This window comes from Notamacropus eugenii, chromosome 3 (genome assembly GCF_028372415.1).
Source record: "Notamacropus eugenii isolate mMacEug1 chromosome 3, mMacEug1.pri_v2, whole genome shotgun sequence".
Taxonomy (NCBI): Eukaryota; Metazoa; Chordata; class Mammalia; order Diprotodontia; family Macropodidae; genus Notamacropus; species Notamacropus eugenii.
Window position 1 is genome coordinate 207629849 of NC_092874.1, and position 23457 is coordinate 207653305.

At 38.1% G+C, this 23457-nt stretch overlaps 1 long non-coding RNA gene across 1 annotated transcript; it reads left to right on the forward strand.

Annotated features, from left to right (window-relative positions):
* Positions 1-3811: 3811 nt before the first annotated feature.
* Positions 3812-23457, forward strand: LOC140533848 (uncharacterized). The gene is made up of 4 exons (XR_011977077.1): positions 3812-5264; positions 17464-17568; positions 21411-21487; positions 22886-23457. It is a non-coding gene; the product is annotated as an uncharacterized lncRNA (long non-coding RNA).

A 23457-nucleotide genomic window follows, 5' to 3' on the forward strand; every position in this document is an offset into this window, starting at 1 on the left:
TGAAGGAATGGGTTCTGAAAAACCTGGGGAGACTTGCATGAACTGATGCAACATGAAATGTGTAGAACCAGGAAAACAGAAACAGCAATATTGTAATGGCAATCAATTAAATTTTCACATTTTTCTTGGGTTTTTTTGGTAACATGGTTAATATAGAAATATGTTTTGCATGACTTCACACATCATATTATTTGCCTTCTCAATGAATAGGGGAGGGTCTGAAAAAAGGGAAAGAACAAAACAAAACAGAACTTGACTGCCTCTTTCAACTTCCTTTTCTTAGTCTCAACAATGACTCTATTGTCACTTTCACTTAACCTTCAATTTTGCATAAACCTCAGATCTGTCTCATCAATTTATACCACCTACCAGTCCACTTCATCAATTCTCTTTACCCTCATATAGTTCCTATACATTTTCTTAAGCACTTTTCCTTGCCTTGTCCTTTTCCTTCATAAGTATTCCTCTTCATTTCTAAGCTTTAATCTTCCTTGATGCTAAGCTGCCATATGATCACCAAGGATGGCAATTAAGTAAGGGAGCCCAAAGGATACCTGCTACATCCTTTTATATCCTCCTTAATTGCCCTTAATCATAGTCTTTTTCAAATTGCAAGTAGAATCTGGATTATATCTGGTGTTAGAGATGGTTCTGGCCTTTAAACTTTCTCCAATTCCTCCCAAATATCTCCAAGTCATTTTTTGCACAAGTTCCCATCCAAGTCACCTACATAGTTTCCTTCTTTTTATTCAGATCGAGTCTTTCTTTTCCTGTTTTTTCTCTCCAAACCTTCTCATATGGAAGCTAGAAATGGAGTGATCCTGTGATAAAATAGGATGGGGGAGACTTGACTGAGCATCAGTTCATCTGAAAAAGATCTAGTGTATCTAGTTAACCTCAAGTTTCACATGGCTATTAAAAATGTTAGCACAATCAGACTGCATCACCAGAAATACCATCTTCAGATTATAGAACATCAAAGGTCATTTTATTCTGTTTGGACCAAACCTCTCTTAGAGTATTGTGTTTATTTTGGGACTCTATATTTTAAAATGGACACTAGCAAACTAGAACATATCCAGAGTGAGTAACCAGCATGAGGAGGGATCTAGAAACCATATTAAGAGATAGATCTATACAATGAGGAGTTTGGACAAAATGATCTATACGTTGCATTCCAGTTCTAAGATTCTATTTTACTATGAGCTAGAAATCTTTGGAGAGAAGAAGAAACAAAACTTTCAAAGGGCTGTCAAATAAGGAGTAAAAGGCAAAATTTCAAAAAAATGAAGTTACAGGACATGCAATTTTGATTCAACATAAGGAAAAGTTTTCTTAATAATTAGACTTGTCCAAAAAAGAATGGACTACATGGGGAAATAATGAGTTTTCCATCACTGGAAGTATTTTAAAAGACTGAATGGATGTCTGTTGGGGTTGATGTAAAAGAGATTCTTGCAATGAATGGGAGACTGGGCCAGATGCCCTTGAAGGCCCTTCCAAGCCCAAGTTTCTACCATACTATGACCCTATCTTGTGAATTTTTGCCTTCTGTTGCTATTTAACTCTTATCTTATCATTTTTATCATCTATTTGTTATGTTTCTCTACTTGTCTGTGGCTTCTGAAGTACCTACCTAGGATTAAGCATGTAGTGGATTCTTTATTTATGGGGTGGCAAATGTCTGGAACTGTAATTTCATCAGTATAGACAACTCCTGGTTTTGGGTAACTATACTTATAGTTGCAATTTATAGTCTTAGAAAGTTATTTAGGACACTGAAAGCTTAAATAATTTGTCCACTGACAGTGTAGGTCAGAGATAGGGCTTGAAATGACGTCTTTTTGACTCCACAGCTATGTGCTGCTTCTCTATGTAGCAGGCACTCATTTGTTGAATTAATTTATATGCCAAAACATATGATCAAGCATTACCCTTTACCATGCTATCTAGAGTCTGATACAGAGACCTTTTTCCTGGTCTACTTTAAGAAAACTACCCAAGCTCAGACTATAAACTTGGTCCATAGAGCTAAATAAAATACTCTGTTCCACAACCAGAACTTAGGCATTAGGAGTATCAGATCTACCATGTAAGTTTATTTGTTATTGTTTATTTCTTGCATATATTGGCATAGTATGTATTATGTAATCCCAAAGTTCTCTTGTGCTGAAGATGATAAAATGCTCAAGGGCAGAGACACTAATTTTCCATTTGTGACTCTTCAGAGTACCCAGTACTGTGCCCTGCTTTTAGTAGACACACAATATGTGAGTGATTGTCTGACTAGGTTGGAAAATGAAGTGTCTGCTTTCTTCTTAGAAAACCTATGACAGAAGATCAGATGTTGATCAGATTTCCTTATCTTCCTCTCTCTGTAATCCATTTAGCCCATCCCAATGTCCACTCCACTGATCAAGTGAAAGGTAGTCGCTCCTTGTGTTAATTGTCACCCTTGCCCAGCCCAAGTCCACAGAGTCTGGACATCCTCCAACAGGCAAACAGATCTGCTCATTCAGGGCTTTGACGTGAAAAAAAAAGATTGTAAGGCACTAGAGAGTGACTCATAGCCTTTTCAGAGTTAGGACATGCTGTCTGCTTCTGTTTGATTTAGTAATACCCCTACCCCATTCTCCCCAAAATGATGTCTGGCATATACATTCATAAGATCTAAATATTTTATGTAACACACATTTGGGTGGGGGAGGGGGGAGAGGCCAGGGCAGATACAGACTTGTGGTTTCATGGTTTCATTTATGTAGAGAACTCCCCAGTGTGGCAACTTCCTTCACTTAAGGAGATTGGCATTTGTATGTAACTTAAAATCTTATCAAGTTGCTTAGGGCACTGTGAGGTTAACAAACTTGTCTGTGGTCCCTGTGTCAGAGGTACCACTTACACCCACACCTTCCTGACACCAAGGCATAACCTCTATAAACTATGAAACGCCATCTCTTGTCACACGTTTTGTAGTTCTTAAAATACCATCATTTAGTATATGTTATTCATCTGTAAAATGGGGATAATAATATTTTCACTACTTACCATAGTGAGGATAGTCCCTCATAATCTTGAAATCATTATATAAATGTGTTATTATTATAAGTCATTACAAATTTATGTAATATATATTATTATAGAGATAGATAGAAACCTGTAATTTCACTGGAATAGAAAACTTATGAACTGAAGAAACTCCCCATACCAATGCAGATTGCCATCTTCTCTGCAACTTATTATCTTAAAGAGGTACATAGAGATTTGAAAGGTTAAATGATCTGTCCAGAGTCAATAAGCAGTCTGTGCAAGAGGCAGGATTTGCATACAGATATTCTTGGCTCCAAAGCTAGTTCTTTCACCACTATGTCACACTGCCTTTCTTTATTATTATATATTTGTTAAATAAAATAGAACATTAATTAGTTTTACATTGAGAAGAAAGGGCAAAATTTGTTGATAATCTTTGACATAAGTAAAGATACTCCGCATTGTTACGCTTGAGAATTGATAGCTCAGAAGAGACATGTCGGACAGAGAGCTAGCACGGCAGCCTGCAACACTTTCCGGCGAGGCCCAAACCTGATGAAAATTTTGGGGGAAATATTTAACAAAATAAATGAAAATAGAACATAGATAATATTAATATGTGGTTTTCTAAGTCAACATGGGGCTTGCAGAGATCCTTATGTATGGTTTAGTGGCCTGGTTTTTATTTAAGTTTAAAGCCACTCCCCTAGAGGGCTGGGACCGTGTGTGACTAAATCATTTTTTGTACTAGCATACGTAATTAGATTCCTAATAAGTGCTTTTTAAAGGTGACATCTCTGATGGAGATATGGCTCAGATCAATTCTTGTCTAAGGCTTTTTCTAAATGAAAGGTAAGTCTGGGATCGCTTGTGTTCTGTTCCTATAGTCTGTTAGATACAAGAAGTCCGTGGGTTGAAAAAAAGGGTGTGTATGGAGGAAATGTCTATGGGAACCTCAAACTCCTTTACTCAGAATTTCCCACAGAGTCTTTGATATCTAGCCCTTTCTCATTGTTCTTAATCAGGCCAGTTACCAGCATCAACCATAATATTTAGAATTGCTAAAATGTACACCCCAGTGCCAGTGAATGTTCTCCATTGTTGTATTCCATTAAAATGCTGGGTGAGGCTCCTTAGATTGAAGCAATAAATCAACACACCAATAATCTTCTCCACCTGGGCTTGCCCATTATGCCCAGTTAATTCCAGTATTTCTGGAATTAACATGTCTTCATCAACTGGAAGGAGAGAGGCATAGTCAAATGGGAAGGTAAGGAACGAGTCTAAGTGTGGAAATAAAGGTACCATGCAGCTTGTGTCCTTAAGGGAGAGAAAAGTGCGCTGCTATTAACTAGCTATGTGACTCCGGGCAAGTTACCACCTCAATTTTGCCTCAGAGCTTAATTTACAGGTGAAGAAACTGCTGTGAATTAATGACCTTGTGATTGCTGAAGACATCTTATAAATGTCCAAGTTCGTTAAGATAATGGGAGAACATGGACACATGAACTTGGTGGATAAATTTAAAACTCTCTAATAGCTAGTTGATTCATCAGTTCCCCCTTTATCCAGCCTTTTGACTTAGGACTGCTTCTGAGTAGTAAAATGGATTTTTCTTTCTTAAGGTGAGAACTATTTAGATATATTTGCAATTAAGATAGGCCTTAGGGAGAAACAGCTCTTAGGAAATGGACATTTTAGGACCAAATGTTATAAAATCCCCAGGTGTCAGGAGAGGTCAATTTGCCCCTCTAGTGAAACCTGTTATCCCCAGAGCATCTCCAGCAAAATTCTCTCCCCTCAGAAGCTATACTGCTTGATGCTCCTGGGAGAGCTCATTCCTTGTGAGCCAGTGGCTTCCCACTTCCCAATCAATCAGACGAAGAGATATAAAAATGACAGTATCTAATGGAGCATCTTGCTCATCAGCATTCTCATCAGAGTGATTTCATGAGCAGAACGGAGGAAAGAAGGAAAGAACGGCAATTAGATTTCATGTCACCAAGATGGCCAGATGCCAACCAGGCCTGGAAAGGTTGTCCATCCACTCAGCTGCCTGCTTCAGAAACAATTAGCACCCAAGTATAGAGCTCAGCACAGTTCTGAAACAGTGTCACTCCCCCACACCCCTCCATGTGTTCTGTAGAGCATTTAGGATTAGAAACACATTGGACAGTAAAACTAGAAGGCATTTGCCTAGTCAAGCCCTGGTGCTGGAGAGGGCCCTTAAGAGAAAGGTAAGTCATGAAAGATCTCTTTGTATTTTTGTCAGACTGTCTGTGACTCTTTCTACAGGAGGTGACACTTGGAGACCCAGAGACAGGATGAAAGTCAGTAATCTCCTTAGTACCAACAGTGAGTTAAAAGATATGCATAGATATCATAGGGGTTGGAGATAAGGGACAGAACTAAAGCAAAAGATGAAAGAAAACAAGAGGTGGAGGGAGAGAAGAAAAAGGAAGAATGCAAGAGATCAGGAAGAGAGGGTAGGAAATAATAGGAAGGATAGGAAAAGGAAAAAATAATTATACTTGGAAGTGATAGAGCTGCCTCAGGTAACACCCAGTGACAAGGTAGGCTCTTACTGGTTCATTCTAGTTAGTACCTTTCTCTGACCAAAATTCTGTCTTGTCCTTTCACTATTCTAAACTTTTCAAATAATATCTTCAAAATTCTGTTCCCTCTTAAATTTTATTTAGCCAACAAAATAGTGTCATATTCAGTTCAGTTCAATAAACATTTATTAAGTGCCTACTATGTCCCAGGCAAGGGTTAGCTAGGTGGTACACTGAATGGAGTGCCAGGCCTGGAGTCAAGAAGATTCTTGAGTTCAAATGTGGCTTCAGACTTATTAGTTGGCAAGTCACTTAACCCTATTTGCTTTATTTTCCTCTTCTGTAAAATGAGCTAGAGAAGGAAGTGGCAAATCACTTCAGTATTTTTGCCAAGAAAACCCCAGATGGGGTCATGAGAAGTCAAACATGACTTCAGTGTATCAGGCATTCTGCTAAGCTAATATATAAGAATTGCATCCTGATGTATAAATGAATATTTGACCTTATTAATGTGGGGATTATCTTCAATGATGCAGACTGAAGCCCATCCTTCATTGCCCATACCGTATAACCTCTTCCACGTCTCCCATCAGTTTGCTCCAGAAGGTCTGCTCAGTGTGTTGGAAACCTCCCTTGATTTCTCTTAACATCTTAAAGATACAGTGGAACACAATGGTCCATTGTTGTTTCTTGTTTTCACCACATGACTCACCCATCTTCTTTTTCTATTGTACATTCCTTTGACAATAGCCATATATTTTATGTTATAACCTGCACGTACCCAATCAATCAATCAACGAGCATTTATTAAACTCTTTCTATGTGATACATACTGTGCTATGTGCTTGGAACAACTAGGTAATACAGAGCATTGGGTCAGGTAGACCTGTGTTCAAATGAGGTTTCCAACGCTTGCTAGTTGTGAGCTCCTGGGAAAGTCACTTAATCTCTCTGTTTGCCTCCAATTCCTCAGCTACAAAATGGGGATAGTAACCTACCTGACTCCTAGGGGTATTGTGAAGATCAAAGGACATAATATTTGTAAATCACTTAGCACAATGCCTAGCACAGTGTTTAGTAAATGATTGTAATGATGTAGTCCCTGTCCTCAATCAATGCATCAATAAATCAATCAACAAACATTTAATTTAACCTCTGTTAGGTGCTATTTATCTTTCTTTTTTCTTTTCTTCCCTCCCCCACCCCCAAATTAATAGTATTTTATTTTTTCAATTACATGTAAAGATAATTTTCAACATTCACTTCTATAAGATTTTGAGTTCAAATTTTTTCTCCCTTCCTTCCACCCCTTCTCCTCCCCAAGATGGCAAGCAATCTGATATAGATAATAGTGTACAATCATGTTAAATATATTTCCACATTAGTCATGTTATGAAAGAAGGTGACAACAAAAGGAAAAACTCTGAGAAAGAAACAACAACAGCAAAGTGAAAATAGTATGCCCCAGTCTGCATCCAGACTCCATACTCCTTTCTCTAGATGTGGATAGCATTTTCCATCATGAGTCTTTTGGAGTTGTCTTAGATCATTGTATTGCTGAGAAGAGCCAAGGTCTGTCGTAGCTGATCACTGCACAATGTTGCTATTGCTGTGCACAGTGTTCTCCTGGTTCTGCTCCCTTCATTCACCATCAGTTCATGTAAGTCCAGATTTTTCTGAAATCCACCTGTTCATCATTTCTTATAGCACAATAGTATTCCATTACATTCTTATATCACAGTTTGTTCAGCCATTGCCCAATTGATGAGCATCCCCTCAGTTTCCAATTCTTGACCACCACAAAAAGAGCTACTATAAATATTTTTTGTACTTGTGGATCCTTTTCCATTTTTTATGTTCTCTTTGGGATACAGACCTAATGTCTAGTACAGTACCAATGTATTGCTGGATCAAAAAGTATGCACAGTTTTTTAACCCTTTGGGTATAGTTCCAAACTGCTCCTCAGAATGGTTGGATCAGTTCACAACTCCAGCAACAATACATTAGTGTTCCAATTTTCCCACAACTTTCTGACATTTATCATTTTCCTTTTCTTTCATGTTAGCCAATCTGATAAGTGTGAAGTGGTGCCTCGGAACTGTTTTAATTTGCATTTCTCTAATCAATAGTGAGTTAGAGCATCTTTTCATATCACTGTAGATAACTTTAATTTCTTCATCTGAAAACTGCTTGTACAATATCCACTTATCAATTGAGGAATGACATATTCTTATAAATTTGACTCAGTTCTCATACATTTTGGAAATGAGGCCTTTATCAGAAACGTTAAAAATTGTTTCCCAGCTTTCTGCTTTCCTTCTAACCTTGTTTGCATTGGCTTTATTTATGTAAAACCTTTTTTAATTTAATGTAACAAAAATGATCCATTTTGTATTTCATAATGTTCTTTATCTCTTATTTGGTCATAAATTCCTCCCTTCTCCATAGATCTGACAGGTAAACTATTCCTTGCTCTCCTCATTTGCTTATGATATCACTATATCTGAATCACACACCCATTTTGACCTAATTTTGGTATATGGTGTGAGATTTTGGTCTATGCCTAGTTTCTTTTGTCAGATAGTGAGTTCTCATTCCAGAAGCTGGAGTCTTTGGACTTATCAAACAGTAGATTACCATAGTCATTGACTACTGTGTCTTGTGTACCCAATCAGTTTCATTGATCCACCACTCTGTTTCTCAACCAGTACCAAATAGTTTTGATTGCCACTTTATAATATAGTTTTAGATCTGGTACAACTACTGTACCTTCCTTTGCATTTTTTTCATTAATTCCCTTGATATACTTGACCTTTTGTTCTTCCAGATGAATTCTGTTATTGATTTTTCTAAGTGCTAGGTATTTTTCAAGGCATTGGGGATGTAAATACAAAAGATAAAATAATCCCTATGAACTAACATTCTATTGGGGGAGGAGGGAATCAACATGTATATTTATCATTGTATATGAAGTATGGACATAGTAAATATGAGGTTATTTCAGGGCACAGGCACATGAAAGGAGGCCCACGGAGCTCAAGAAGAGCTGTGAGTCAAAGAACCAGAGACAATTAGGAAGTGCATTCTAGGTATGGGGGATAGACAGCCTTTGCAAAGGTGTAGAATCAAGAGCCGGAATATCATGTGCAAGGGACAGCAAAAAGGTTAATTTAGGCAACGTGTGTGAAGGGAAGTTACAGACATCTAAGAGACCTGGCAAGGGAAGCTGCAGTCAGATTGGGAAGGGCTTTAAATATTCAGTAGAGAAGTTTATATGTAATCTAGAGGCTTCTTGTAGTGCAGGGTAGTAACAATATCACTTTGGCAGTTGTATGTAGGATGGATTGGAGGTGGAAACTAGAGGTAGGGAAAACAATTAGGAAGCTATTGAAATAATCCAGGCAAGAGGTAATGAGGGTCTGAATTAGAAGATTATTAGAATTAGAAAAAGATTGATGTGATGGATGTCATGGAGGTAATGTTGACAAGACTTAATAATTTATTGGCTATATAGGATGAAGGAGAGAGAAGAGTTGAGGATGACTCTGAAATTGTGAATGTAGGTAACTGGAAGGGTGCTGGTACTCTCAACTGAAAAGAGAAATTAGATAGAGAAGTGGGTTTCAGGGGGAAGGCAACAAGCTCTATTTTGGATATATTGAGTTTGAGATGTCCTCAGGACATCCAGTTGGAAATATCCAACTGTGAGTCGGTAATGTGGGACTGAAATTCAGGAAAGAGAGTAGGGCCGGATGAATAGATCTAGAGGTAATCAAAATAGGAATGATAATTTGGCCCACAGGAGCTGGTGAGTTCACTAAGAAAAAGAGTAGAGAGAGGAGGGCCTGGTACAGAGCACAATTAGGAGGTGGGGTATTGATAATGATCCAGCAAAGGAAATTGAAGAGTGGCCCAGTAAGGAAGGAGGAAAACCAAGAGAGGTTTTGAACTCTATGAACCTGTCCTCTTGAGTAATATTCGTTAGGAAGTGTGCCATGTCTGATACGTAGCTCTAAGTGAACAGAAGTCCTCCTTCCCCTTCTCCTCTGTCACATTTGTTTTTCATTCTCTAACCTCCCAATACAGATCAACATTCCCCTTTGTCTCTTCAGAGCCTTTTATTTCTTTGTTTTTATGTTGAAATCCTTTTTCAGCGTTTATTTTTTTGTGTGAGGGCCTTCCCTATGGTCCTTCAAATACCTATCCTAGTTAGGTGATACCTCTGCCTGTGTATAAAGCTGATCCAAGATGTTTTATTCGTTCTCTCTGCCACATAATTCCCCAGCATTTTCAATATGGAAGCTAATACCAACTCTTGCCGCACTTTACCACACCCTTCTTATTGATGTTTTCATGTTTATTTTCAGTCATTGTCCAGTCAAGGGTTTGGCTCCCTTTTATTGAAGCTTATTCAATAAGCTTTTCAAGAGTGATTCTGTATAACTCATCACAAGCTGTGACTTATAGTTGTGTTCCTTTGTTCCATGCTGACTTGTAAAAATAGACTCTAACCTTGTTTGTAGAGAAGTGGGAATTAGTTGGGAAAGGGATGAGAAAGGAAAGTCGCAGGGAGTCTGTGTATTCTAAGTTAGGGGAAGGGAAAGGGTTAGGAGGAGAGGGAAAATAATGTTCTTGGGCAAGGGTCAGCAAACTCCAGCCCACTGCCTGTTTTTTTTTTTTTTTATGGCCCATGAGTTAAGAATGGTTTTTATACTGTTTTATTGTATTGTAAAATATGAAAACTATTCTTAGCTCAAAGGCCATACAAAAAACAGGCTTCAGGCCAGATATGTCCCTTGGGCTGTCCATTTTATGATATCTCTTATCATCATAAAACTAGAGGGATCCTGGAGAGGGCATTTAATCCATCCCTCTCAAAATGACCTAAGAGATGCAGCAACATGGCTTAAGGAGGTGACTTCTGGACTACAGAGTCAGAAGATTTGAGTTCTTTCCTTGTTCTCAGTGACATTAAGTAAGATGCTAAGACATTAAGGCAGCTCTGTGACTCAGTTTCCTCATCTACAAAATGGAGTGGTAATAGGTGGTCTCCAAAATGCCTCCCAGCTCTTAAGTTCTATGGAGACCAGACAAGTTACACAAGTTAAATAAGTAAACCAACAGAAACATAAAATGGTCATTTGAAAAGATTTCTCTCCTTTATCTTTTTCTCTTCCTTGAAGGCTGGAAAAATAGAAAGTGGTAGTCTGAGTAGTTAGTAGTAATAAATAATAAATAAAATAATAATTAAAAATAAAATCTTTCACCAGAAATGCAGGAGACAGAAGAGTGAGAGGGGCTCAGTGTGTTTTGTCCTACACAATCAGCCCTAATAGTTAGTCATTGCCTTAGCTCCTACTTTACAATGTCTGATCTGGTCTTTACAATGCCGATCCTGTCCAGGCAGGAGGATTGCGGAGTTCTACAGGGGACCACAGGGAGGAGGGTACCCGGGCAGGAAGCATAACTCCCCACCTCTCAATATGGATCAGGAAAATTTATTCTCACTGTATGTGTTGTCTGCCCAGGATTCTCTCCTCCAAGTTCTGACAATATTACTTTTGTGATCTGTGTTGTGGAGTCGGTTTTCCTATGTACTTCCACCATCCTGAATCTCCCTGGTAACTCTCACTGACCAGGGATCAAAGGAGTACATGTACTACACAAAAAAACAGTCCGTGGTGGGTGGGGGAGCGGGAGAAAATTTGCAACTCAAAATCTGATGGAAGTGAATGTTGAAAACTAAAAATGAATAAATAAATAAAATAAAATAAAACTTAATCCAATAAGTTTACAGTTCTAGCTCTTTTTTTCCCCTTCAAAACCAAAAAATGTATTGGCCATTCAGATCTGATTCACTGGGCATGGCTCCAAATAACTTTCCTTTTGTTTTTTTAGTTTTTTTTAAAATTAATTCACCAGAATATGAAGATTTTCCTCTACTGAGGATATAAAAAAGAATGTGATATAGACTTTAAAGGAGATTTTAAACCTGTTCTGAACGGTGGCAGTGCCTGTGTGTCCTAGGGCCAGTCACTTAACTCTGTGCACTTCAGTCTGTAAAAGGAAAAGGTTGGCTGAGATGGCCTCTAGCTATAGATCTCTGGCTTGTGAAGGTGAATACTTTGAGAAGATTAATATTCACTTGGATTTGCAAATTTTGAAATGTTTGTCCAAAAATCAGTCTCATTTTTTGCAGAGGAAAGAGCTCACCCTTTAGGTATGGGTTGGACTAAAATAGCTAAATTGACATCCCTTTCAAATCTCTAGTTCCATGAGTATATGACTATGTAACAAAAACATATCTTTTATGTCCATGTCAATGTTTATTATATGAGGAGTTAAGTTATTGGAGGCCAGTTTGAATGACTCTGAAAGCAGACTGTATAAATACATTGAAGCAATAGAGGAAGCAGTAGGAAAAAAGTAGAGACATTAGGGGAATAGTATTCTAGGGAGGAAGGAGGGGAGGATGTGGAGGATGGTTAACCAAACAACTCGTGACTATGTGGAGTCAGGTCATATAAATCTATTCAGATAGAAAAGAAGGGCAGGGGGTCATTCATTTCAGTAGTGGAAAACAGGACTATGGAGGATACACGTACGGGTGGAGAGAGGAGGTGAAGAAAGTTTGTTAAGCCCTAGGGTAGTGAGGAGGAAAAGGATAAGTGTGGGCCACAATGTCTACACAATGCTCTAACAACCACAATTCAGTGGGGGAAAAATCAAACGAACATTAAAAGCTTTTGTTTGGTATCACATTCATCAAACAACTGGGTGGACTAACTTTTTCTCCATTTCCTTAGTGATCATGATATTTTGTAGATGCAGGCTCTCTCTCTGTCTCTCTCTCTTTGTCTCTCTCTCTGTCTCTGCCCCTTTCTCTCTCTCCCCCTTTCTCTCTCTCTCTCCCTCTCTCTCTTTCTGTCTCTCCCCCCTCCTTTTCTGTCTTTCTGTGTGTGTGTTAAAAAATGTACAAATGTGGGTAGAGGACAAGTTGATGGTTTGTGTGTGGATATTCTAGAAAGAGGGCAAAGGGATTATTATGTAAGTGAGGTTAAGGGTCAGAGAGGCAATGTTTTGTTGGATTTCTAGTGATGACAATCATAATTTTTAGCTTCACATATGGTAAGAATAGAGTGGGAGGTGCACATTTTTTTTCCTCTCTCTCTTTTTTTCCCCAGGCAGCTATGCAAAGATTTTACCATGTGATTCTCAAAGCACAACAGTGAAAGCTTGTAAATTGTGCCAAGAGAAAAGTGCAGGGAAACAAAAGACCAAAACATTAGATCCAGCTGCCAGGATCCTCCGTCCCCAGCTGCATCACAGAAAAATAATAGAGAGATGTTTTAGAGATTACTGGTCCCACTGTTGGGGTCAGCATCTTAATGTGGGAGACTGAAACAGCATCCTTCTCCTTCCATCCCCCACACTCCTAAATGTGAAGTGGCAGGGCCTGAGAAACAAATTTGTTCTCTTTTTTTTTTCTTCTGGGAATATAATTCAGTTGGCAGTGCCCACTATATATGTCAGCCTTCTGGGATAGAGGCAGGATGCTGAAATGGAAAGAACAATATGATTTGGAGTCAGAGGATGAAGGTTGGAATCCTAGCTCTGTGCCTTTTTTGTTGCATTATTGCTGCCAAGCTGCTTAGCTTTTATGAGCCTTGGTTTCCAAACCTATTAAAGAGGAGTAGTAATACTTGTACCACTCACCCCTTAGGATCGTTGTGAGAAAAGTGATTTGCGAACAACCAAGTGCCATATGCACATGAACTATTACTGACCCCTAGGGCTGACTATAGGATTCTGTAATATTATCCTATAACTATATTCTAAAATATTACCTAATAGTATTATAGAACCCTATAGGACTGTGGTCACCATACTTTTTAGATTCACACTGATTTGAGGGGAAAATGTGTAAGGGAGTCCTTAAAATAGTTCTTCAAAGACACTGTAGACATTCCTTTTATATTTCTTTATACAGAGTTTCTCCCTCTTCTAGCTGGCTTTTACTCCATCCATCCCCTGGCTCTACCCCTTCCTCTCCTTTTCCTGTGCTGCCAAAATAGCCTCGCTGAGTTCCTCCATACTTCTTACTCAAATCTCTTGTCCCTAAATGACCTTTGTTCTTCAGTTTGGCTCTGTAATTTTGGGAGAAAGAGATGAGCTACTTCTGGATCCAATATGAACTTTCAGTATAGAACACTATACAAGTCGTTTTACTTCTCTGTGTCTTAGTTTTCTCATTTTTATTACTTTGCATTACATGTTTAATCTCACAGATTTGATATGAGGATGGAATGAAGTAATTGATGAGGAGGTAATCTAGAAATAAAGAAACTAGGAAATAAGGATACTGGTAGTACTGTGTACTATAGATCTCATTCAGGGCAATTATGAAATGATCCATATCATGCTTCAACTAACATATAAAAAGACATTTTTTTGCCTAGGTAATAGAGACAATCTCTGTTAGGTTCTATTGGAGATGAAAAGGTTTTGAGCATGGGCAAGGAATATCTGTTGCCCAAAAAATAGTGTAGATAACTTATCATAGGTTGGCCACAGATAAGGAATTTTTTGGCCACAGCAACTCTCAAGGGTCACCTACTAAGTCATATCAGAAGAAATACCCACACTAATAAAATCACAGGTCACTCTGGTACTGAAGTAAGTCCTATGATAACAATAGCTCAGAAAACCAAAAATACAAACAAGAATTTATTTCTAATAATTGGGATACATGAGAAGAAAAGTATATAAATATGGAGAAGGGAGGAGCAGGCATTAGATAACATTCACTCTTATCTTAAATAGACAGGTGAGGATTGAACACATGCATATACACACCGTTTGTTGCAGAAAGATATCAGATTCAACAAGGAAATAAGTGAGGATGGGTACAGTGCTTTAGAAGGAGGATAATACTGGGGAAGGAAGAGTTGCAAAGAAAACAGACTTCCCATTCTTGAAGGAGGAATTAAAGAGAAGATGGAGGAGAAGAAAATCAAAGAACTAGAATCTAAAGTTGTACCTTTGATTGCTTCTTCATCAACTGAAGAATGGAACGACTGAACAAATTGCAGTATGTAAGTGTAATGGAATATTATTGTACTGTAAGCAATGACAAAAGAGAGGATTTCTTTCTTGGGTTGTATGTACTGATACAAAGTGAAGTGATCAAAACCAAGAGAACAATTTATATGAGGACAGCAACACTATAAAGAGAAATGACTTCGAAAGACTAAAGATCTCTAATTGATGAAATTGCCTATGATACAAGGACCTATGATTTCAACCCATCTTCTGACAAAAAGTTTATAGATACAAATTGCAGAAAGAGACATATGTTTTTTGGATATGACCTTTCTGAGGATTAGTTTTATTTCAATATGCTCTTGTGGAACCAACAAGTAAACTTGAAATGCTAAGTGACTGAGTTGAAACAGAGACCTCATTTCAAGATAGTAGAACAATAAATCATTTTAAAGGTGCATCTTAACATCCTTTTAAAATGTGCTGTGGTATTCTATTTTTTGATAAAACCAAAGACTCCAGCTTCTGGGATAAGAACTCACTATTTGACAAAAATCCCTGGAAAAACTGGAAAATAGTATGGCAGAAACTAGAGATAGACCAACATCTTACACTGTCTACTAAGGTAAAGTCAAAATGGGTACATGATCTAGACATAAATTCTAGGAAAGAATTTATGACCAAATAAGAGATAGAGAACCTTATGAAATGCAAAATGAATAATTTTAATTGTGTTAAATTAAAAAGTTTTTGCTCAAAGTCAGTGCAACCAAGATTAAAAGGAAACCAGAAAGCTGGGAAACAATTTTTATAGCCAGTGCCTCTGATAAAGGTCCATTTCCAACATACATAGAGAACTGAGTTAAATTTATAATAATACAAATCATTCCCCAATTAATAAATAGTCAAAAGATATGAACAGGCAGTTTTCAGATGAAGAAATTAAAGCCATCTATAGTCATATGAAAAAATGCTCTAAATCAGTATTTATTAGAGAAATGAAAATTAAAACAACTCTGAGGTACAACCTCACACCTATCAGATTGGCTAAAATGAGAAAACAGGAAAATGATAAATGTTGGAGAAGATGTGGAAAAATTGGAACATTAATGCATTGTTGGTAGAATTGTGAATTGATCCAATCATTCTGGAGAGCAGTTTGGAACTATGCCCAAATTGTGCATTTCCTTTGACCCAGCAATAACACTTCTAGGTCTGTAACCCAAAGAGATCAAAAAACAGAAAAGGGACCCACATGTACAAAAATATTTACAGCAACTCTTTTTGTGGTGGCCAACAATTAGAAATTGAGGGGATGCCCATCAATTAAGGAATGAACAAATTGTGGTATATGAATGTAATAGAATACTATTCCATAAGAAATGACGAGCAGGCTGACTTCAGAAAAAACTGGAAAAAACTTGCATGAACTAATGCTGAGTGAAATGAGCAGAACCAGGAAAACACTGTATACAATAATAGCAACATTGACCAGCTTTGATAGACTTAGCCCTTCTCAGCAATGCAATGTTCCAAGACAATTCCAAAAGACTTACGGAAAATGCCATCCACATCCAGAGAAAGAACTATGGAGTCTGAATGTAGATTGAAGCACACTATTTTTTCTCTTTTTGTTTTGTTTTTCTTTCTCACAGTTTTTCCCTTTGGTTCTAATTATAATATGACTAATGTGGAAATATGTTTACTATGATTGTACATGTATAGCCTATATTAAGTTGTATGCCATTTTGGGGAGGGGGAAGGGGAAGGAGGGGGAGAAAATTTAAAATTCAGAATCTTATAACAGTGAATGTTGAAAACTATACCTAAATAAATACTTAAAAAAATAAAAATGCATTGTAGTTGATGACTACTTAGGTATTAGGGAAGAAATAAACCACTGAACAATACAAAATGTCAAGTGAGAGTGTTGAAAAAGAACTTTCTTTAGTTCAAATATCCTACTGACATGAGCTATCAGATATGTATATATATATATATATAGTCTCTGTTCCCTCTAGACAAAACAATATGCAGTTCTTTAAGTATTATATAAGTGAGTGTTAACACTCATTTGTTGTTGTTTTTAATGGTAGTAATAGCACCATGTCATGAATGTCTCATGAAAAGTCAGCCCACTTCAATGAGTTGGTACATGTTCCATCTATATAGTAAGATTTTGTATTGATTTATTTGAAGATTAAGTATAGATAAAGTAATGAACATAAAGATATTAAAAGGAAATAAATACATGAGATAAATAAACAATCAGACATTTGTTCTACACGGTTTCTCATCCTAGGTCCTCAGTTTGTTTAACAAATGCCAGCTCCCTATGACATACTTCTCAGTGAGGCAGCTAAGGATTGGCATATGGTGGGAAAACACTTGCCTGAGCTCACACAGGGAATCAAGAGCAAAACTAGGACAGTAACCTGGGGTGATTAAGTACTCTAAACACTAGTTCATATTCCTTCACTTTATGAAATCCAACATGGAGTGTTTTTACATAAGATTCTTTACATCTTAAAATCCCATTTTTTTTTCTTTTGGGAGACCTCATGCCTCCTTTCTCTAAGGAAAAGTATCCATATTAAGAGACCTTCTCCATATAAGGAGGTTTGCAGGCACTAAAACTTTTATTATTGTTTTTATCTTGAGAATCTTTTATCACATATTATCTTACTGTCTCTCTTCTCACTCATCTCTTGTCCAGTCTTATCTCCTCTAGCCTTTCACCTTGAATAGTTTTGACCACTTGCCCCCTCTCACTATAAGTCCTCCATTTCCTGTTTCACTGGTTTTTGTGACTTTCTTCTTCTTGCTACCACATCCTAGGAGCATAAAGTCAGAGGTCTTCACGGAAGGAATTCAACTTGTGGAATGGAAGAAAAAGGCAATCATCCAGAGAGCAGATGTGAAGGCTGCAATTCCATATGTTAGGTCTGTGGCACCCATACCTATTCTCAATACCTATGCCCTCAGCATGCCTGGAATTAATTTGTAGTGTGCCCCAAAAGTGGCAGCATCACTTTCCCCTAGACCAGTTTTTCAAAGGTCAGGGTAGTACAAGACCCACAGTCCTTTATACCTGTTCTTTTGTGGATTATAATAACTCTGCTGCAATGAATAAATTAGAATTATTGGAGCATAAAAGGTACCTGGACCGCATAAGCCAATGGTGCAGTAACATTCTAGCATATCAGTGCCATTGAGGAATATGAAGATATTCTCCAGACCCTTCCTTGCTGAGCATTTGGGAGTAGCTCTGGAGGACTCCTGTACCTTCATTTGGGAGTAGCTCTGGAGGACTCCTATACCTTCCTAGTACTCTGAAGAAATGAACTGTAGAGTATGCTAAATGTACTAGGGGCATTTTATTTCCTAATCTATGATCTTGAGGTATGGTAGGGAGGAAATGTCCCAGTACTTGCAGAAAAGCATTTTTGTAACTTCTCCCAATCTATCCAGGTTTTACCTTCCCAGTGCATAGATAAGGTGTGTGCAAAGAGTCAGAATAGAGAGGATAGAAGTTATGATAAAGAATTTTGTTCTCCCAGAAGGGCTGAAGTAATCTAGGGTAGTGGCAGGAAGCCATAACTGGGGGGAAGGGCAGGGAGAAGAAGGCAGGAGTCTAGCTGTCTCTTCAAGGAAGCAGTCTTACAAGAAATTCCAGTTTCAAAAATAACTTTGCCAGTACCAACAAGGACCTTATTCCTATTTATCCTGCCTAGAAGTTAGAACTCAATGTAGAACTCTTCTCCATATACAGCCTTCTTTAGTCTTGACATCTAGGGCCTTACTGAAAGTGGTGAAAGCTCTAATATTGTCAGCAAATGTTACTAAGTCAGGCACTGAGTTACTAAGGTATTCAGTTGGCTTATAGTGCTTCCTATCAGAAGAAAGGAGGCTTTATGAAAAATGCCAAGATTCAGAGAGTTCTCTCTTTCCTAATGGACCAGAAATATCTCTGGCTTTGTCAGAATCTTTCCAACCTATACCCTATTCTGGACCCTGGTTAAAGTTGTTTTTAGGAAGGTGTAAGCCATTCAGATGTTCTAGAGCACATAGAATAGTAAAGAAGGAAGAAACCTTACAGAACATCTGATCCAATCACCTTAATTTGTAGAGATGAAAAGCTAGGCCCAGGGAAGGAAAGATCAACCTAGAGAGGGAAACTAACTTCCTTAGGATGACACACCAAAGTAGTGGAAGAGCCAGGTCTAGTACCCAGCTGTCCTGACTGCTAGTCCAATAAATTTCCCACTACTCCATAGCTACCTCTAAAAGAACAAATTATTTTTTTCTCAATTTAGATGCAAAAATCTCCCCCAACTTGAAATTTCCAAAAAATGCTTTTGCTGCTGCTAGTGGATCAGTTTAGTCATACCAAGAGGGGAAATAAGTTATTCCTTATCATTTGTATTATCTAGGCTTTGACTTCTCAGAGGTGTATTAAGAGTGCAGAGAGAGCAAAGGTTCTCAAAGGGCATGCAATGTACCCTAGCAGGCTGCAACTCTTCTCTAGTTATGCCACAAAATTTTGTCATCCATATATCCATTTAAAATTTCATATTATAAACTGCCTGTGTTAGACTCCACTACAAATTCAGTTACTTTTGCACTTTTAACTTACATTATGAACCATCAGGGCTCAAAAAAAAAAAATACCTTTCTGAATTACAAGTGGTTGCAAGCCTTCATCTATTGCAAAGTTTCACCCCACTGGCCCTCCCTGTACCTTTCTGTATTCATCCTCCCCACACTCTGAGATTTCAACATTCCTTGGCTATCAGCCACAGTGAAAGTTTCCTGCCAGCTCTCCCAGGCTTGGTGTTGGGAAGGTCAGAATTGTAGCCCTCACCAAGTATGCTGTGAGTCTCAAGGAAGTAAAGAAGAAAATGAAGATGTAGGGAAAGAGGAGAGGCAGATAAATCCTAAGGCCAAAGCAATGGGTTTGGATACCCTACTTCCTGGGATTCCTTTTTTACCAACTTAAATGTCCAGGATTCCATGATTATTCATGGGAAAGAAGACTATCTCATAAGCAAAAAGAAAAGAAAAAAAAGAAGAAGTTTGAGAGCAGTTGTTCAAGATGCACTAGAGTTTAGAGAAAGGAGGGTGATTAGTCTACCAAATTAGGAGGAAAAAGCCATATATAGCAAAACAAGTCATGGTGGCTCCTAGCCACACAATCCTGGGAAAGCTGGGAATCTACAGTCCATCTTTCAAGGCAAAGTTCAAGCCTACTTCTTCTAGAAATCCTTCCTGAATAGTATCAGTTCCCCTGCCATCATAGCTTTCTTTTTCTGAATTGTGATAGCATATATTATCTCTGTAGCACTTACTGCCATCAGACTGTTTCATATATGGGAGTAGCTGTGGTCCATTTCCCCAACCAAATACCAAATTCCTTGAGGTCAGTGACTGTGTCATATTTCTTCTCTATCTCTCAAGCACATAGTATTAATGAGTACATAGTACAAGCTCTATAAATACTCATTGATTTGAATAACCATTCCTTTTTTTTTTTTTTTTTTTGGTACAGGGAAGGTGATAGGATCAAAGTATCTTTTCCCCAATATCCTGCAGAGGAAAGAATCCTAGTTCTCTTTATGTCTATTGAACAGCTTTCCCACCTACCTTTTATTCCTTCTACCCTAGCCTCAGGACTCTTTGTCACTTCCATTTTAGCCATCCCACTTCCCTTAGATGATGAGATAAACAAATATCCAGTGAGGATGTTGATGAAAGATGGTGGTGGTGATTGTTGGAGGGTGGTGTGGAGAGCCAGTTTCTGGGATGACAGTATTAATTCTCAATGATTTGAGCTGCATATAATTAAAAATAGAATGGTGTGTTAGATAACAATCTAGAGTCATTTTCTTGTTTCTGCTCTCCTCCAAGTCACTATAAAGAAAGCAATAAAAAGATTCCTATCATGAGATCATGTGCAGTGATCTCATCAGTTAAGACAAATATTTTTCTTTGTTTTATTTATGGAATGCTTTTTGCTTCCTTAGACGCCCTTCCTTAACATTTTCTTGTTCTTTTTTTTCCTTAATTTAGCCTTGTATTAGAAGGAAGATAGGCAACTTTTTATCTCCTCCTCTTAACCTCCCTAGGTTTCCACTTTTTCTATAATTCCTCTTTTCCTCTTAGGTTTCCTTTGCCAACCAAGATCTTATAATTTACAACAATAAAAAAAATAGAAAGTATTTACTTTGACTCAATGCTCTGAATTGACTTTTTATGAGTTGTTTTTCATTGCCTGCCTGGGTTATTTGGTATTCTCCATTCTGACAGCTGAGGGTGGCCTAAGGTCAGAGATTGGATGGCATATTCCCTTGAGGCCTACAGTTGACATAGAGTTTCCAGGGATAGCAAGCCATTGTTGCTCCCTTCCTTCATATAGGACAGTGCAAAAAGTGCAAGTCATTCCCACAGACAGTTGAACAAACACCTGATTGCTCTTTGAGGTGGTCTGTTAACTTATAAGGTCATATAGTAAGGAAGAAATTAGGTTAATCCCCCAGAAGAATGAGTAAATTATAACCCTTTTACTCCCAAGCCAATGCCCATTAAGGAGTTATCATAGAGATGTCAGATTCTGAAAATGATTTGACTCCGTCCCAGAATTTGCCAGTTTGGTAACATTTTAAAAAACATATTCAAATTTGTGGGAAGAAACTGGAAGGTCCATTTGGGTTGAGGGTAATAGGCAGGGTTGAACATATAATGTCTAATCTTTGGATGCCTATTTCTCTACTCATCTCTTCCTCTAGGGCTCTGGATGACTGCTGTTGTAAGATAGTGGATATCAGAACTAATGGCACAGAGAATAACAAGAGCTAATCGACATGTAAGTAAAGTTTGAATTACCAAGGCTGACTGGGTGCTGTGCTTCTTCTGACCCCTTAAGGTGGTTAGCTCAAATGCCACCTACTTACCACTAAACTATAGGACCAGGTACTAGCCACTCAACTCAGGGGTTCTCTCATTCCTTCTGGATACCCAGGCAAAGTCAGTGGAATTTATTTTATTTATGTCCTAGCTGTACTCCTCTACATTGTTATATAAGTCCAAATATATGATACAAAATCTGTCAGTTGCACATATTTCTGTGTATTCAATTAATACTGGCACAAGTAGAGATTTGAAAAGATATTTTTAATGAGAGACATTATACTGCATTTACTTTGAGCTAAGACACAGATCCCATTTGGATTTGCCATAAGCATAGAAATGTGACAATCATATTATATAGACTAATGTAAGTTACCCATAACCATAAACCCACAGCCTACAAAGATACATAATTTATAGCCCTTACACCCAGTAAATATAGTCAGGCCATCCCCCATATATAGTACAGGAGTGTTGTCATAAGGCTTAAAGAGAAGTAGGATAGACATTTCTCACCTCTTCTCTCTCAACTCTTCTCCAAGGAAGACTGTATTTCCTGCCAGGCAGAGAAGCAGGAGGTAGGGGTCAAAGTTTGACCAACTCTCCTCTCCTCGGAGATTGGGGATACTGTAATGGTAATTTAAATGGGAAGATCTTTCCTATTCATTAATAGGCCCATATGACCTGCTTAAGTCACATGGAAGCCTGAATCACATGAGTCTAAGTCACATGGAATAGGAAGGGTTGGAACAGGAAGAGACAGAACAGGAAGAGGTGAAGCTAGAGCAGAGCTGAAAGGAAATTTGGCCAGACTAGTCAGAGCTGGGAAGGATGCAGGCAAGCAGGCAGCTGACTGTGAGTGAGAGAAAGGCATTTTGCTTAGGGGACCCTGTTTGTGGGAATGCCTGATAATGTGTATAGACTTCTTGGTTACTATGATGGATTTCTTTGTTGCTATGATGGATTTGGCTTTCTGGTGTTTGAATAAATATTTTGGTTCTGTCTTCCATGTGGAGAGTCTTGTGTTTCACGATTCAGAATTGCACTGGCATATTCATAACCACTGTAGGCAAATAGATAACCAAATAGAAATCAGGGAAAATATACGTAGGAGAATATTCACCATACAACAGAATGAAGGAGTTCTCCCACCCATGGGGAATGAGGTAACTCAGCATAGTTGAGGGAGAATCCTAAATCTCACCAAAGGGGAAGTTCCCTGAAGTCTCCAGTGTAGCAAGTTGGGGATAGGGACATGATGGAGGCCATCACCTCCTCTCATGTTGACTTTCTCCCAGAATCTTTTCCTTTAGCAATCTGAACTGAGTTTGGCATCTTCCATATTCTCTTTCAGAACTGGAAACCAGAAATACTCAAAGTGACTGCAGAGCCCAATGACAGTGCAGAGATTCAAAAAGCCCTGAAGAGATATAGAAATTTCCTGCTGTCACCAACTCTGCCCCTCATGCAGCAGAGTGCATTGATCTCTATCAATGAGGAGAGATTCTCATACTAAAGGCCTTTGCAACTCAGTGTATGATGTTGATATGATATTAATGAACCCTTAAAGCAAATGAGTGCCTGCAAAGAATAACCCCTGATGCAAGATGATGTTAGGGTAGCTTTACTTATGGGGGCACCTGTTTACATGGGAGCTCATGATAATGCGTCAACTACCTCCCTACCGAAATGAAACAGACAGTGCATTAAATGTAGGGAACCTATATCTTTCTTATACTCCTCTTCTCCAATATAGAAAAAAATGAGTGAAAAAGCATTTATTAATTACTTGTTGCAGAGCTGTGCTGGTTTAATAACTAGTTCTCTCTTTAAAAAAAAAAGTATATCATACACTTTTAAATTTGATTTGTATTGTTAGCATCTTCTTTAGACAATTAACAAAACAATAAATTGAGCCCTGATTTG